This window comes from Chironomus tepperi, unplaced genomic scaffold, assembly GCF_022539635.2.
Source record: "Chironomus tepperi strain 1889 unplaced genomic scaffold, CSIRO-AGI_Ctep_v1 contig_273, whole genome shotgun sequence".
Taxonomy (NCBI): Eukaryota; Metazoa; Arthropoda; class Insecta; order Diptera; family Chironomidae; genus Chironomus; species Chironomus tepperi.
In genome coordinates this window covers 15,240-24,915 of record NW_027226395.1, presented here as the reverse complement: position 1 = coordinate 24,915, position 9,676 = coordinate 15,240, and the positions used below count along the sequence as shown (strand labels likewise).

At 32.4% G+C, this 9,676-nt stretch overlaps 1 long non-coding RNA gene across 1 annotated transcript; it reads left to right on the top strand.

The window, feature by feature from the left end:
- Positions 1–4,938: 4,938 nt before the first annotated feature.
- Positions 4,939–8,178, top strand: LOC139091986 (uncharacterized). Its single transcript, XR_011544560.1, has 3 exons — positions 4,939–5,405; positions 5,465–5,553; positions 7,243–8,178. It is a non-coding gene; the product is annotated as an uncharacterized lncRNA (long non-coding RNA).
- Positions 8,179–9,676: the final 1,498 nt, after the last annotated feature.

The following is a 9,676-nucleotide window of genomic DNA, read 5'->3' as shown; positions in this document are numbered from 1 at the left end:
GGCTGCCTTTTTTCTTATTACTATATCTTAAATAAGATATTTAAAGTAACGACAATATATCATAAGATTTATATATTTTAAATTTTTTCCACATACGCGATGCGAACATCAATCACATCACATGATAATCTTGAACTTGTATCGTGCTTTTCATATGAAAATTGTGTTACAACTTATAGCTGTTGCGCAATAATGCTGATCTCGGGATTGTCAGGCTCTTTACTAATTGTTATGGTCCCGTCAGTCTCAAAAAACCTTATTAAGAGATGAGAAAAGCCAAAGCAAAACAGAAAATAAACAATTTTTTCGAAAACATATCACGTCCTATGAGATGTTTCCATAAAGGTTAATATGAGGAGACTAAGACATACAAACATGCTTGCACTCTTCAGACAAACGGTGGTCAGTTACTGAATGTAAACATTAATATAAAATTTGATATTGATACGCATGTATGACTCGGTTTCTTCGCCTTGTTATGTCCATATTTGAAGAGTTGATTGTACCAAAACACTTTGTCTGCTCATTATTCTTTTGTTTTATACTGTTTTGAATATTAATTGAATTTTTGCTTGAATGCCGGCTTACTGGATATGCTTGCGAGTTGTGAATTGCGTGAAATTGTCATTAGAAATGGTTATATTTGATGAATAGAAGTGCTAACTTCTTTAATTTAGTCAAAAACAATAAGACGCATATTAAAACCCTACAATTCCTTTATATGCATACACCAAAACCCTTCAATTCCCACAAAAATCCCCAACCAGAAAGCTTCCATCCAGCAAGCTCAACTACGGAAAATCCCAAAAATATAAATCATGTGCCAATTTAATTAATATCAACTCATTATTTCACATCCAGCAAATCTTACATGAAACTAATGTTCAAGTTCCTCCATAGCAAATTCAATGAAAATCCACTTGTTAACGATAAATCAACAATCAATATTGAACAAAGATCATTTAATCGAACATCCAGTAATGCCTTACTGCTTAGCATACTAAAGCAATTCATCAATCATTTGAAATGCGCTCACGATTATTAGCATGCGAATATCATCTAAATATTTTCAAATCAATGGATGTGAGTTTCATTAGCAAGTGTATCGTTTGCAATGCTTGCTATTAGCACATCGGCAAATGAAAAGGCTGTTTATTGCGAATTTCAAGTTCAATAATTAGTTTTAGATTCCTGTGAGCTAGGAAGTGCTGTAGAGTGATGATTGGAGTTGTTATCGAGTCATAGAGGTTGGTGAGAGATTGTTTGGCTGTTTTAAATGCTGAATATTCTCATATATCGGTTATATCCCTAAGCAAGAGCAATTTTCGGATTCATTCCTGTCCAAGTGTGAAATAAGTCATAAAATTGACTTGCTTTGCCACTAATTGCTTCGGCACAATTCAATCGTTGTTCTAAAAGTCTGTTTTATCATCGCCCGGATAATTTGAAGGCACTGGAACTCATTAAAACAAATCAATATTAATTTTTCATCCGTTACATGCAGTTTAGAGGTTTTAAACAAATAATAATAATAATAATAATAAAATACATTTTAATACATGACGACTAAATGTAGTCATACACGGTCAGAGAGGTGAGGCAGGTGAGCGAAATCAATCATTAAACAATTACATTTCTTAATGACAATCCAACTTCATTGTTCTTACATGATGACTATTACTATCAATGATGATGACGAATTTTGTCACATGAACCTTTAAACTCACATTTTTTGGTGATTAACTAGCATGATTCTAGCTAAAAGATTCTCATATCTAATTTGATTATCGCCGGAAAATATTTCCTATTACTAAGTGCGAAGACCTCCCGAATTTTGCACGCTATTCAATGTCTTTTCATTCATCAAAAAGACTTTTTTTTATAATCATGTAAATCAGCTTTGCCTGTTTTGCAAAACTTTATGATACATAGCAATTTTCTGGAACTAAATAAAACAATTGAATGATTCTTTCGAGTTTTGTTCAGTTTTGTTTATGAATAAACACACAAAAAAATATAGCAAATGACCTATTGTGAGGCAGTAACCGCAGGTATAATAAGTGAGCATATATTCCAATGGGAGTTGATCGTTTATGACGTCTACAACTTTTGTAATCAGTTCAAAATCTTGCAAATGATGTATAAAACCCTTAAACATTAATAGTCCTATATTAAAACCTTACAATTCCAACATTTGAAGCAATTCTCATATAAGAACCTTACAAAGTTTACAAAAACCATTCAAATCCTTAAAAAACATTACAAATTCACAAAAATCTTACAAAATTCTACAATAAAAACCCTACAAATTCGATATAAAACCGTACAATTTTCTTTGAAAACCATACAAATTTTTCAAAATTTAAATCATGTAAGGAACTTATTGGGGACTTAGTCAAAAGCTGAAGCCCCTCACATGATTTACCGTGACATCACCACACCATCTCATATACGCGGAATGTACGTGTATGTTAATGAGTCGTTTTATTTGACTTTGGCGCGAGCTCAGAGAAATGAATACATAAAGACTGAACGGAAAGAAAATGCTGAGAAGTAAACAGAAGACTTAAATGCTTTTGCATACAACAACTGAGATATATTGACCAGCAAACAGGCGTGCCTATGAAATTGCCTTCTTCTTTTATCATTTCTTTCGCTTTCAATATGACGCAATGGATAGAAGCGACGACGACGACGACGACGACAATATTGCTGATTAAGTTTTTATTTTTATTTGTTTCTGTTTCTTTCTCTCTCATTCCGCGGACATTGGAGACATAAAAAAAAGTGCATTGCATAATTATAAATTCATAATACAGACACAATAAAAGAATTTCATTGTCAAATTGAATATATTACTGTGTTTTATGATAAGCTGGTAAGTTACAGCTGGTATTCGTATTTACGCATTTATTTCAACATCTTTAACAGCTATAAATTTATTTGATTAGTTACAGAAACATTTTTTTTTGCAGTTTAGTCGCAAAGTGGGATTTAACATGGCTTAATATGACATCCGAGCTGCACAATGGAATCGTAAGAGTGCAGCTATGTAGCTTTGATAACTTACAGCTGTTTCCAATCTCTCTATTGCTGGCCACATCGCAAAACTTGTGCAGATTCTCATTTCACATCCAGTTGACATTTTTGCATTATTTTTCTACATTTCTAGAGTGAGCTATGCAGTTACTCAACAAAGGAAGTATTGATTCTTGTCGATTTGATGCAATCCAGCCTTACCTCCAATCACAAACCAAACATTGATGCATTTACAGATGAATTCTCAATGATAACCTTGAAATCTTTGTTTATCACTGTAATCACCTGTCTTTTACTGATCATCCTACATAAAAAGGTGTGCATTTCAGTTTTTATGTTAATATTTAAATGCTTGATACCAGAAAACATATTTATTGCTTGTTTTGAACAATGATTTGTGATTTTACATCAATTTCAAAACATCCAGCATATCACATTCATCTGATATCCATCAAAATCTCCAATATCATACAAAATGACGCAAAAATACCTCAAATCATGTGAAGTAAAATCAGGACAACCACATCAAACCTTTTGCATTTCAACTGGAATCATCAAATCATTGTGTATGGATTTAAATATTATGACATTAATCATCTATTAAATCCGAAATTAATGTGTTATGTAATGTCAATCCTCTCGCAAGTCACTCAAAAAATGACTGAATCATTTCAAGTCATGTTGAGGAGAGTCTGACTGACTTATCTGATGCTTTAGCACTTCTTTGTTATGTTAAAAATTTTTTTTAATTGTCTTCACGTGGATGACCAAAGACAAATGTTTGGACTTTAAAGTGAACGAATTTTAAATGCCAAAATCGTTTATGGATGGACGAATTAAGAGAAAAGAGAATAATCAATAAATTAGCAATAACAACTGGATCTTAACTCATCAATCAGAAATAGTTGATGATGTAGTCATTGATTCTCAATTAAAATGTATCAATTCATCGAAGTAGCAAGGAAGTGTAGGCATAGATATAATTCAATGTGAACTAACATGGGCTAGGCTTCTGAAAATGCGTAAACTGCGAATTTCAGAAGGACATTTGGATAAACTTTTTTATTTGACAAATCATCGACAGAAAACCTAATGGATTTATAACAAAAAAGTGCAGACAGTGAATGTCAAATAAGATTTTAGCATGTTTCAAGCAGGGTCAGATGTGACAATTGTTCTGGTAATGGCAAGGAAGTGAAAGAAGATTTGCAAATTTCCGGATTTTTCTACAAAGCTAATATTTTAATCCATAGATCTTGTAATTCATCAAAGTAAGCAGATTATATTCTGGAAAATACGAGATTTTACTGGAAAACAAATTCAATCAAGAACTGACCAAGAATCAAATCAGATTAAATAATTCTCAAACACCAATTCTACCACATTAGCTGACAGTCATGCATTGCAGGTTGCCGCAAAATGACAAAAGTTGACAGCTACATTTTGTTGATCATCAATTTTAATTGTTTTGAAATGTGGTTTCGTATGTTAACAAGAAAAATGGAGGTGCTCGCTGATCTTGACAGAAAAATTTGGTATGGTCGGGACTGTATCCATTGAATGAAGAACCTAAGCCTGTATATTCCAATTTCTATGTGTTTATCATACTCAAAAGCCAGAAAATTATCATGACCTATTTCTGAACTAACGACACAACTTAGAATACACTGCGACAGCTGTATTTTCTAGCCTGTAATCAATAAGCCGAACTTCTACTATAAGCACGAGCTTATAAGCCTATAGCAAACTTAATGTAGCTTCTGTTCATAAATATTATTCATCAATTTCCCAACATTGACTGTTTACTTATGTCCAATGCAAAACATGACAAAAATATTTACAAACAAGCTCCAAAAAAATTTATTTCAATTCTTTTTGCATTCTTTTCAGTCACCTTCAAGCAATACAACCTGCAAGTGCGTTTCTAGCATTTTTATTCGATCAATCCACATCAACCTGTAAGTTTTATTGTATCGATTGACACACAAACAAGTCGATGATTATACGAGACACATCTGAGTCAATAAGCAAGAAGATGTAAAGGCATAAAAGTCTCATCGTCGTTATCATCAGTTGATAATCATTAAGTGGATATAAGTATAGTAAAATGAAGCATAATCTGACTCTTATTAATTACACAATAAATGTAAATACGCGAAAAATTTTACAAATTTATATGTGCTGTGAACTTATGGTATGGGCTGTTCTGTCATATGCTGCAATAAATTATGGAAAGATGTTTGATCATCGCTACACAAATACACTGCAATTTGCCCAAAACATTGACACCAATATCTATTATGTCGCAGTATTTGGACATCTAAATTTGACTTATCTCGATGTCAAAGAACAGCAAATAATTCAAGGTGAAATTGGATGTGGATAATCATAAGCAATTATCACTAATGTGTGTTACTTTTTTTAGAAAAATGTTATTTAATAAATACACTTTTGGTCTTCGTCTGGGGTACATACTTTATATTATCAATTTTTTTCGTCATTGGATTGACAAAGGTAAGCGATTCATTGTGAAATTTCATTTACATATTTTTGCTGCGTTGCTGTTGAGGTGAAGGTGTTGGTGACTTTTAGTCATTGTTTTGTTTGTTTAATGACTTTAAAGGAAATTGAAATGCCTTTGAAGATGCTTAATGAGGGAAAATTTATTGAGCTTTGTCGGATTATGCAGCAGTTTATTTTGAATCGTCTATAAATCTTAATTAATAGATATTTAAGCTATAGAAATTAAGGTTTCTTGAAATCTCGGATTCGAGATTGAGACTACTCGGGAAGTCTCGGTATTGGGATCCCTTAATAGCAACCTTGAGTCATGAAGAGATTTGGTAAAGTTGCTTCCTGTCCCTTTGAGCTGAATAATTATTCAATGCATGAAGTCATGTAAAATTCAACAAAATCTAACCTGCTTCTGAGATTTTGACCTATTCCAACAAATCTGCAGATAATACAGAGTTATACAATAATTTGATTGAATAGACATTCTGTAAAATGTTCTAGCAACTCCTGCACTCATAAAGTTAGTGATAACTTAGCAACTAGATTCCAGAATCAATTAATTAATCATTATTCTCATCTGAATTGGATTCTCGAGTTTAGGGAGTTGTCTTTGGAATGGTAGGCTGATTTAAACATTGTCCTTGGATCAGGAAGGCAACACAGAAATTCAGACTGATATAGTTCCAGCTACGTCTACATATATTCGTGTGAATCTTTATCAAGATCTGGATTGTTGATACAGTTACCTCTCCCAGGCCATTCCTGTCAACAAATTTTGTTTGATGAATTACGACTTGTAATCTAGCCTGATTTTGTTAGTCTGTAACAGTTCATAATCCTGCCATATACAATGTCAGCCTCAAAAAACCGTTGTCAGATGTCTAAACTGTGTGTCGCGGTTCACCCGATTTTTTAGAAATGTTATGAATTGCAAGCCTATGAATTGTGCAATTTCGGTCTTTGCTTACCACCGCATGTGATTATAGCCGTTGCTTACCACCAAGGTGTGCCCTGCCACAAAAAAAAAAATTTGACAACACGGTTCTTAATGACATCAAATTCTTGAATTGTTTAACAATTGACTAAAACGATGTCTCTACTGCTTACAACATGTCATTCTAAGAAGATGAACCGAAGTGTATCAATGCACATTAATAGTCATATTACTTAATTCTCAACCCTTATAAAATAACAAAATTATTCATTGCTCTCATTGTTTATGAGTCATAATGACTCAACATGAGCAATTAATTACATTTCATTATTTTTGATCAAAAATGACGTACGTACATCAAAAATTAGAATATTTGTGTATATGTATTTTCTCACTGTTTTATTGCACAATGTAGCAATTGTTTGAAGCTATAAAATCCCTCGAGGGCTAGTCAATAGGAAGTAAACATCAAATTGATGGGCATGACCGTAAAAAATTGGATTAGAATTGCTTATAGTTGAGCAATTCAGAGCTTACAATATGTAGCTGGGATTACTTCCACTCTCACCTAGTCAGTCATGTAACATAAACATCCAAAAAATCTCTCTTTAATCCGATCATTTCTATTGACACCTGCTGAAGCCCCTCAAGCTACTTAAAATTTAAATTCCACTCAAATTCATTCATTTCAACAGCACATTAATCATCAAATTACAAACTGATTCCTCTCATTTGTTTATTATTCTTTATTGTAGATGTTAAGCTCCAAATGTCTCCTATGTCCGTATATAACTTATGATTTATCCGTAATAATATCAGTAATTGTATTCGTAATTTATGGATTCTATGAAAAGATTGAAATGCTTGATAAGAATGGAGATCTGTTTCTACTGCTTAAAGTCATTCCATCAGCACTAATACACCTTTATTATCATCAACTTACTTGGATATAGACGAATATTTTCTCAACCTCAATGTGATGATGAATCAAAAAATGCAAATTAAAAGGCACAGAAACAATTGAATATGACTGAGCTTGGGGTTGATAGTAAGTGATGGAGATTGAATTTTCTGGATCAGTTTATTGCCACAAAATAGTTATGTAAGATTTTTTAAGTAGTTAAGTGAACCGGAGCGAGGAAAGATGTGGTAGGGGTTGACCATCATCCTCCCTACATGGATAAGGGTCATCCCCACTCACTGAATGATGGTCAACCCTCCTTCCTGTATGACGGTTAACCCTTCTTCCTGAATGACAGTTAACCCTCTTTACTGAATGATGGAAATCCCTTCTTCCTGAATAAGGGTCATTCTCACTTCCTGAATGAGGGTCAAACCTTTCCCTGAATGAGGGTCAATCTCCCCTTCCCTGAATACGCTCTAAGCTAAAACAGTCAAGAAGGTCGAATCCACCTAAAATTAGTATTTTACCCCTCATAATCTTTCAATCCCTTCTCTTACCCCATCCCCACTCAATATGATACCCATCATTCTCGAATGACCCACCATCAACTAAGTATCTGTTGCGAATACTTTATTAACAATCATTTAAAGTGTAGAATGCAATTTTTTATTAGCTTACATGCCTCAACTCTATTGTGTTAATTAATTAGAGTTTTGAGGTAAATATCTAAAGCTTTACAGAAGTACAATAGCTGATAATTATGCAATAAATGTTTCTTTTATACGTACAGCATGCTTATGAATTTCATATGAGATCACGTTTTAATGCTCACACATGCTTTCAGCATATTTATGACCGATTATGAAGATGGTTCAATGCTTATCTGCTGGATGGTGCACGTGATATTTCTAGGTCATTCTGTACCTTCATACAGCACAGATTATTGTTTATGGTTCATTAGCAGAATAATTTATTGTATCAGATTTAAGTTAATTGCTTTATATCGTTAGTCAAGGAATCAATTTCGACGATCGGACTTTATGTCTGCATATACAAAGAAGTCATGGGAATATTCTTTAACAGAAGCTGTCAATTTGTTTGTTTTTTAAAAAAAAGACAAAAAAATCATATTAAGTCATTTATAATTACATTCCTTTGGACCCTTCTATTACCCATTGTCATTTGTTTGTATAATTTCCAGCATTGTCTCACAGATTTGCCTTTTGGACACTGATAGACCTTAATTGATTTAAATGGAATACTTCTGGATGTTGATCTTGGTGTTAATGACTTGATTTTCTGGCTAATTTGGTACTTAATGGGAAGGAATTTATGCTTAAGAATTGTTCTATTTAAATTATGTATGTAGCCTTTTTACGTCATTGATTTGAGGATGATTAACATTGAATTTTAATGTGGGAAGTTTTGTGGAGAATCTGAGGAATTTTGCTGAATTGTGCAGGGTTGATCAAGTTAGAATCTATTCAAGTATGTTCAATTTTGAATAAAATTCTACGAATTGTTCTTGATTTGAGGTGAATTCAACAAAATTTATTTACGTAGCTAATTTCCGTAATCATTGACTGTTAAATTTAGAAAAAATAAATTCATGTTGGTTGAACAAGCTGAATTCAGCTGAAAACGGTCAATTTTCAAATTAGTTTCGTTAAATTTTTAAAAATTTAAATTTAAAAACGGTCAATTTCGTGAAAATGTTCTGCAATGATTGACCGTTAATTTCAAATTTTAAATCTGGTGAGTAAGCTGAATTCAGACAATTTTTCAAAAAGTTTCGTTAAATTTTGGAAAATTCCCAAAATCTTCAAATCAGCTAAATTCAGCTGGCTACTTTGATATCAATTATTATTTACAAATCAACTTGTTATCAACGGTCATTTCCCTAATGACAAATAAATTCTATATTGTCGAAAATCATTCAATAAAAATATTCCCATAGCTATTTTCCGTGTCTTTAAATTGTCTCTAGTTATCATATATGAAAAAGAATGATTTATGGGAATTAAAAACATTTTGCGTGCATGATTTTCTATAAATATATAAATATAAATTATTTACTAACAAGCAGCTTATGTCCGTCCACAAATAATAGAATATATATCGATTAAGAAAATTCTCACGAGTATATTTGGAATTAAGGAGATATTCAGCTATGAGACATCAGAATGACGTAAATTATTCAAATTTGAACCCATTTGAATACACACCGTAGTAGCTAGAAATGACTAATTATCATGTAATAAGTGTTTGAAAAGGTAAACGATGAA